The 8,714-nt window shown below is 42.2% G+C and overlaps 1 protein-coding gene across 6 annotated transcripts in view; it reads right to left on the minus strand.

Annotated features, from left to right (window-relative positions):
* LOC118373166 (anion exchange protein 2-like) overlaps positions 1–6,598 on the minus strand; it is a 79,277-nt gene extending 72,679 nt beyond the window's left edge. For 3 of the 6 annotated variants that reach the window (XM_035759251.2, XM_035759233.2, XM_035759282.2), the window contains exon 1: positions 6,509–6,598. The gene's annotated coding sequence lies outside the window, so the exon portion shown is untranslated. The remainder of the gene's footprint in view (positions 1–6,508) is intronic. The other 3 variants (XM_035759259.2, XM_035759266.2, XM_052505401.1) reach the window with 3 other exon arrangements.
* Between the last annotated feature and the right edge of the window lie 2,116 nt (positions 6,599–8,714).

An 8,714-nucleotide genomic window follows, 5' to 3' on the forward strand; every position in this document is an offset into this window, starting at 1 on the left:
AAGTGAATGGCACAGATCCATATATGACAATGGTCTATTTGCATTTAGGCCTACTGCAGCTCTGATTGGTTATGGCGCACCGGTCTGTGTAGAGTATGGACCGGAGTCCTCCCTGTCAATGCAATAGAATCCTACTATGATGTGTTCTGCCTACAACATCTCTTGCATAGTTTGTTTTGTTTAGGTATGTTCCATTGAACGTTTCTAATATTGTGGTGATTTGCTCACAATTCCCACAGTAAAGGGAAACATTGATAGTGTTAACAGAGAAAACTCTAGAAAGTTGAGTGAAGTTCAATCTCGTGCTGATAGTTCTTGTGCACGGCAGTTCCAGGGAGCTGCTCACAGCTTAGAGGGAACATTGGCGCCAAACAGTGTTTGTGGTTCAGTGGAAAATTAGATGTACCAAATGAGGCTGCACAGAGCTTAATGCGGTTTAAACTTTAAAATCAATACTATTGTTGGCCAAAGAGTAGGCTATCCAAAGAGTTAAATCAAAGTAGCACTGCTTATTTGATGCCTGCTAAGTAGAGCAAGTTTAGAAAATTGTGCATCATAACCATAGTAAATGATTGTGATATAAATGCCTTTATGTTAGTTTCTCTAGCCCTTTGGAGACTTAAAGGGAGATTTGTTTACCTTGACGGATAAAGTACTCAGCCAATTCAAATCCAGAAGGAAAGCGGAAAGGAAAATAAACAAAGAGTGACAAGAAGTCTTGATAAGAACTCAAGAGGGAGGTGTTTGACTTTCGCCTTTTCTTCTGTATGACGAAAGCAATACTCAATAAAGTAGCTTATGTCGAGTGTTCCATCAGCCGTGTCGGTAGTGCGTTGATATTGTTATACAATGCTCAGTCATGACTGATCATTTCACAATGGGGCTGCTTGATTTCCTCCAGTGGAGCCAAAGAAAACAAACCATAGCTCTGAGATCACAACCGCAGAGTGGAGATAGGTTCCTACAGCACCCCGGTGTGTTCTTGGATAAGCGGCAGAGAAGGCTGGAAACTTTTCATCTAATGATTTTCCAGCTCCTAAACATACAGACACAATGTATTTCTCTAAATCAAACATGTTCGGTTTCCAACACCTTTCCGGCCCTCCGATGAAGTAAACTAGACTTTCTCAGCTGGATTGTGAATCAAATATGACAGTATGTGCTAGTGGCTGGGGTGGGTAGATGAGAACAGGGTCGGCAGGTGAATAAGTATCACCTTTAGAAAGGTCAACTGTCTTTTAGGTAGGCAGGACTTCATAGTTTTGCTTGACTCTGAAGATTTTATCAAAAAGCTAACAAATCAATTAGATCCTAAATAGCTGCGTTCACTTATAAGTCACTGATCTTCTTTGGATGGTTAGCCTTACCATGTAACAATAAAACCGAAATGTTTTTCCGTCAAATCAAGTCTAATTACAGTGCCTTCAGAAAGTATTCACACCTTTACTTTTTCCACATTTTGTTGTGTTACAGCCTGATCTACACACAATAGCCCATAATGTCAGTGGAATTTTGTTTGTAGAACATTCTCAAAATTCATAAAAAAATGGAAATCTGAAATGTGTTAAGTCAATAAGTATTCAATCCCTTTGTTATTGCAAGCCTAAATAAGTTCAGGAGTAAAAATGTGCTTTTCAAATCACACAATAAGTTGCATGTTCAATAATAGTGATTAACAAGATTTTTGAATGACTACCCCATCTTTATACCCCACACATATCAAGTAGTGAATTAAGGACAGATTCAACCACAAAGACCAGGGAAGTTTTTCAATGCCTCGCAAAGGGCACCGATTGGTAGAAAAAGCAGACGCTGAATATCCCTTTAAACATGGTGAAGTTATTAATTAGGCTTTGGATGATGCATCAATACACCCAGTCAATACAAATATAAAGGCGTCCTTCCTACTCAGTTGCTGGAGAGGAAGGAAACTGCTCAGGGATTTCACCATGATTTTAAAACAGTTACAGAGTGTAATGGTTGTGATATGAGAAAACTGAGGATGGATCAACAACATTGCAGTTACTGCACAATATTAACCTAAATGACAGAGTGAAAAAAGGAAGGAATAAAACATTATCCAAACATGCTTCCTGTTTGCAAGAAGGTACATAAGTAATACTGCAAAAATATATATGTTTTTGTTCTGAATACAAATATAATCCAAAACATCACGGAGTACCCCTCTTTATATTTTCAAGCATGGTGGTGGCTGCCTCATGTTATGATTATGCTTGTCATCGGCAAGTACTAGGGAGCTTTTTTTAGGATAAAAATAAACAGAACACAGCTAAGCACAGGCAAAATCAGGAGACCCTGGTTCAGTATTCTTTCCAACAGACACTGGGAGACAAAATCAGCTTCCAGCAGGACAATAATCTAAAACACAAGACCAAATCTACACAGGAGTTTCTCACCAAGATGACATTTAATGTTCCTAAATGGCCTAGTTACAGTTTTGACTTAAATCTGCTTGAAAATCTGTGGTAAGACTTGAAAAGGGCTTTATAACATTAATCCAACAACCAACTTGACAGAGCTTGAATGTATACATTTTTTAATAAATGGGCATATTGTACAATCCAGATGTTCAAAGATCTTAGAGACTGACCCAAAAAGACTCACAGCCGTAATCGCTGCCAAAGGTGTTTCTAACATGTCTCAAGGACTGAATACTTACAGTTGAAGTTGGAAGATTACATACACTTATGTTGGAGTCATTAAAACTTGTTTTTTAACCACTCCACAAATGTATTATTTACAAACTATAGTTTGGCAAGTCGGTTAGGACATCTACTTTGTGCATGACACAAGTCATTTTCCCAACAATTGTTTACAGACAGATTATTTCACTGTATCACAAATCCAGTGGGTCAGAAGTTTTCATACACCAATTTGACTGTGCCTTTAAACAGGTTGGAAAATTCAGGAAATGATGTCATGGCTTTAGAAGCTTCTGATTGACTAAAATGATGTAAATTAGCCTATTGGAGGTGCACCTGTGGATGTATTTCAAGGCCTACCTTCAAACGTAGTGCCTCTTTGCTTGACATCATGGGAAAATCAAAAGAAATCAGCCAAGACCTCAGAAAATAAAATTGTAAACCTCCACAAATGTGGTTCATCCTTAGCAGCAATTTCCAAACACCTGACGGTACCACGTTCATCTTACAAACAATATAAACACCATGGGACCACACAGCAGTCATACCGCTCAGGAAGGAGACGCGTTCTGTCTCCTAGAGATAAACGTACTTTGGTGAAAAAAGTTCAAATCAATCACAGAAAAACAGCAAAGGACCTTGTGAAGATGCTGGAGGAAGCAGGTACAAAGTATCTATCCACAATAAAACATCCTGAAAGGCCGCTCAGCAAGGAAGAAGCCACTGCTCCAAAACCACATAGAAAAGCCAGACGATGGTTTGCAACTGCACATGGGGACAAAGATCGTACTTTTTGGAGAAATGTCCTCTGGTCTGATGAAATAAAAATACAACTGTTTGGCCATAATGACCATTGTTATGTTTGGAGGAAAAAGGGGAGGCTTGCAAGCCGAAGAACACCATCCCATCCGTGAAGCACAGGGGTGGCAGCATCATGTTGTGGGGGTGCTTTGCTGCAGGAGGGACTGGTGCACTTCACAAAATTGATGGCTTCATGAAGAAGGGAAATTATGTGGATATATTGAAGCAACATCTCAAGACATCAGTCAGGAAGTTAAAGCTTGGTCGCAAATGAGTCTTCCAAATGGACAATGACCCCAAGTATACTTCCAAAGTTGTGGAAAATGGCTTAAGGACAACAAAGTCAAGGTATTGGACTGGCCATCATAAAGCCCTGACCTCAATTCTATAGAAAATATGTGGGCAGAACTGAAAAGGCGTGTGCGAGCAAGGTGGCCTTCAAACCTGACTCAGTTACACCAGCTCTATTAGGAGGAATGTGGAAGGCTACCTGAAACGTTTGACCCAAGTTAAACAATTTAAAGGCAGTGCTACCAAATACGAATTGAGTGTATGTTGTCTTCTGACCCACTGGGAATGTGATGTGACTGGGAAAGCTGAAATTAATCACTCTACTATTATTCTGACATATCACATTCTTAAAATAAAGTGGTGATCCTAACTGATCGGATTAAATGTCAGGAATTGTGAAAAACTGAGTTTGAATGTATTTGGCTATGGTGTATGTAAACTTCCGACTTCAACTGCATCTAATCAAGATAGTGTTTTATATTTCATTCATTTTCAATAAATGTTAGAATTTTTCTTCAGCTTCCAAAGTATTTTGTGTAGATTGTTGACCAAAAATTCAAATTAAATCAAATTTAAACCCAGTTTGTAACAAAATATGACTCCAAAAAGTCACGGGTGCAATACTTTCTGAAGGAACTGTAAATAAGTCTTAATTACACACAGCCCAGTCCAGTATGTGTCAGAAGGGATATGAACATACGACAGCTGACAGGAAAGCTTACTTATGGGTAAGATTTACACCTAGAACCATTTAATTATGAAATTACTTCAATAGTGGGTCCCACTATGACATGTTTATGGATGTGTGTAGGTGTGCATACCGGTAGACTGGTCTTAGTGTACTAGCAGTGGTGTTTTTAAAGAAAAATGTTAGTTGATATAAGACAACATATTGTGGGCTAGTAATAGATACATTTATATAGTATTCCTTACTCACTATGCCAATCCCATTAGATCAGGAGACTGCCATGAGATGCAATATAGTGCGAGTGTGTCAGCAGCTATGGATGACAGATGTAAACCTTCATGGGAGAGCTAAGGAGACACATCCTTCTTGCCATAGACCTCCTGACAGTTTTATTAGCCTACAGCTTCATTGCGTTTTGGTACACCAGCAGAAGTACATTCATTTCCAACAGAACCCTGCGTTTGCCTTGCAGCACTACATTGTAGTGCAGTTGCAGTGCATCGTGTGGTGCACATGTTGAACTTTTGTTGCACGCTGAATGTGATTGAGGCGTTACACACCAACAGCGTCCTTCATATCAAATCAAATTGTATTGGTCACATACACATGGTTAGCAGATGTTATTGCGAGTGTAGCGAAATGCTTGTGCAAAATGGTACGCTGCATCATCTTGATATGTGTGCAACAGAAGTTCAACATTTACCTTCTGCTACCAATTTGACGCATATGTTTGATTAATCCAATGTATAGACGGGTTGGCAGACAACCTCGCAAAAACAATGTGCGCGTGCTTCCACGGGGCAGAAGTCAGCCTGTTGTTGTGATTCTGTATGTCCAGATTGCTAGCAAGAAAGACAAGAAACTAACATGTGGCGAACCACAAGTGGCTCGTTTCAGCTTGTTATTGATATCATGTCTTGCTTTGAGGTGTTTTGACAGATTTGCCATGTCAATGCTAATGTCTCAAATTTGCAAAACTAGCTAAACAACAACTGTAATGATGCATTTGAGAGAAGTGCTCATTGTGCAAATTTATTTGCATTTTCAATAAACATTAGAGACGAAATATTGCTTAAGCCAACACTGTCTGCTTTAACCCATAGTTGCACTCCTAGGTTGTTGCTAAACAACCAACCAGTCTATGCACCACACAGAACTCACTGCAACTGCCTCTGCAAAGAAATATTGCAAGGCAAACGAAGCGTTCCATTGGAAATGCATGTACTTCTGTGTACCAAACGCAATGACGTTGTAGGTGTGATCAATGGGTTAGAACCTGGAGAAAAATAGTTTACTGTAAGAGCAATTTGAGTAATTTTGGCATTTTGAGGAAATAACTGGTTTAGTTAGAAAAACGAGTTTACAACATAACGGAAAATGTTGCACTCAAAAAAATGAAGAAAAGCGCATACCTCGTTACCCCTGACCAAACCCCCCCACACACAGCCTCTGATTGTTCAATGGTTTAGTGACAAGTACACCCAAAAAGTTCATAATAAAAAGTACAGTTGATAGGATGTGTACCAATTTTTTTTTTAAACGTTAAAAAAAAATGGACTAAGTGACCTTGCGACGTACCCCCTACCTATATCACATTCGCAAAAAAATTACTATACTTTGTTGTCACATGGCTTTAGCCATCATTCATATTTTTTTTTACTGTGAAGTCAGCTCACGTCTTTAGTTAAATGTTGTCTACAGTGGGATGCCAAAATGTATCTTATACCAACGTTTTGAATGGGCATATTCATCTTTATCGACAATACCATTAAAGTAGCAAAATAAATTCAGTCATTCCCATTATTAGCTGAGTAGCATTGCTAGCTAAACCAGAGACATGGAGGCTAAAACCTTTCCGTTACAACCTGTATCGTGCCAAGTGACAGCATAGCCTGCTGCTAGCTAACATTGCCTGTCAAGTCCTAACCAATGTGAATTTCAGTTTTAGAAGACAGCTCGCTAACAAAAACACTATTTTGGGCTAAACAATGGTATTTTCACATATTTACAAACAGTACAGGTATTTTATCCACTTCCTGCTTAGTTTAGTAGCTAGACTTCTTACCCCGACTCACCTCCCGCTGCCTGGTGTGTGGACGTGCTATGGATGCGCGTGCGTAAAATGTTTCATATTTCTCATGATGGCTCGACCAGAGAAGGAAAAGGAAGCGAGACATCCCACTCCCTCAATTTATGAGGTTCATGTACTTTCAATGAACTAAGCAGACCAGACCCAGCTGCGAATGCATTGGTACCTATGGGAAATCCACCCTATTAAGCAGACCGGGAGTGACCATTTCTTTCAATGGTAAGTGAATATACGTTATTTATAATGAGGAATACCTGGAGAAAATCGGATCTCTCTGAAATGAAAATAGACGGCTCTCACTTAAGTAAAATATATATTTTATCCGACGTTTCTTGAACGCTTGAAAAAAAAGTGACCCTCACCTATACCCAAAATAATGATTCAAACATATACAGCCTAAATGCGAAATATATAGGCATGTTGTTGAAGTGCTGTTGTTGATGTCATGTTGAAATGCTGAGCGATCCTGCCAGCCTGTCGTGCATCACAATATATTTTTTTAAATGGCCTAAATCATTAATTTTCATTACCTCTTAGACTACCTGGCACACTCCTGGCTCATTTAGAGTTCGGATGTTGTTTAATAGCCTGTTGAAATGTTGAACGTCAATTAAAGAATAATTACTTCTCAAGCAGAGTACATTTTTTGTCTCCTCTTGGCCGGCTATGGAAGGTTGTAGCGCAGCCTCTGAATGTCAGAGACAAACCAAATATATCCCATATGCATCGGAGTCACGTCTTTCCCCAGCATTTTACAGCTTGCTTCTAGCATAAAGCATTGCAGACTAAAGCAACGTTATACAATGCTTTATATAATCAGGTCCACTTATTATTATTTAAAAAAATCTTACATTAACAAGGGCTTTATCCATTTTCTTTAACAAAAGCCACACTACTTCCACATACACCCTCAATTCGAGACCTGATTTTAACTTAACACAACCAAGCTCTTCACTGACACTGAGGTATTTAAGGAGCGGTGACTGAATGAATTGGCTGATAAAAACTATGCATAGTAGACTATAATTTTGTCCGTCTGTCCTGAGCTACCAGAGTCTCCCGCCTGTCCAGCGCTGCCAGAGTCTCCCGTCTGTCCTGAGCTTCCAGAGTCTCCCGTCTGTCCTGAGCTGCCAGAGTCTCCCGTCTGTCCTGAGCTGCCAGAGTCTCCCGTCTGTCCTGAGCTGCCAGAGTCTCCCGTCTGTCCTGGGCAGCCAGAGTCGCCCGTCTGTCCTGGGCTGCCAGAGTCACCCGTCTGTCCTGGGCTGCCAGAGTCGCCGGTCTATCCTGGGCTGCCAGAGTCGCCCGTCTGTCCTGAGCTGCCAGAGTCTCCCGTCTGTCCTGAGCTGCCAGAGTCTCCCGTCTGTCCTGAGCTGCCAGAGTCGCCCGTCTGTCCTGAGCTGCCAGAGTCGCCCGTCTGTCCTGAGCTGCCAGAGCCGCCCGTCTGTCAGGAGCTGCCAGAGCCGCCCGTCAGTCAGGAGCTGCCAGAGCCGCCCGTCAGTCAGGAGCTGCCAGAGCCGCCCGTCAGTCAGGAGCTGCCAGAGCCGCCCGTCAGTCAGGAGCTGCCAGAGCCGCCCGTCAGTCAGGAGCTGCCAGAGCCGCCCGTCAGTCAGGAGCTGCCAGAGCCGCCCGTCAGTCAGGAGCTGCCAGAGCCGCCCGTCAGTCAGGAGCTGCCAGAGCAGCCCGTCAGTCAGGAGCTGCCAGAGCAGCCCGTCAGTCAGGAGCTGCCAGAACCGTCTGCTTCTCCGGTGCTGCCGGAATCGCCCGTCACTCCGGAGCTGCCGGAGTCTCCCGTCCATTCGGGACCCGTTGCTAGGGTCCCCAGTCCGATGTCGGCAGCGAGGGTCGCCGCTCGAAAGGCGCCACGGAGGTGGGTTAAGAGGCGGAGAAAGACTATGGTGGAGTGGGGTCCACGTCCTGCGCCAGAGCCGCCACCGCAGACAGACGCCCACCCAGACCCTCCCCTATTGGTTCAGGTTTTGCGGCTGGAGTCCGCACCTTTACTGTCACGTTCTGACCTTAGTTCCTTTGTGATGTCTTTGTTTTAGTATGGTCAGGGCGTGAGTTGGGCGGGTAGTCTATGTTCTTTTTTCTAAGATTTGGCATTTCTGTGTTTGGCCTGGTATGGTTCTCAATCAGAGGCAGCTGTCAATCGTTGTCTCTGATTGAGAACCATACTTAGGCA

This window comes from Oncorhynchus keta, chromosome 4 (genome assembly GCF_023373465.1).
Source record: "Oncorhynchus keta strain PuntledgeMale-10-30-2019 chromosome 4, Oket_V2, whole genome shotgun sequence".
Classification (NCBI taxonomy): Eukaryota; Metazoa; Chordata; class Actinopteri; order Salmoniformes; family Salmonidae; genus Oncorhynchus; species Oncorhynchus keta.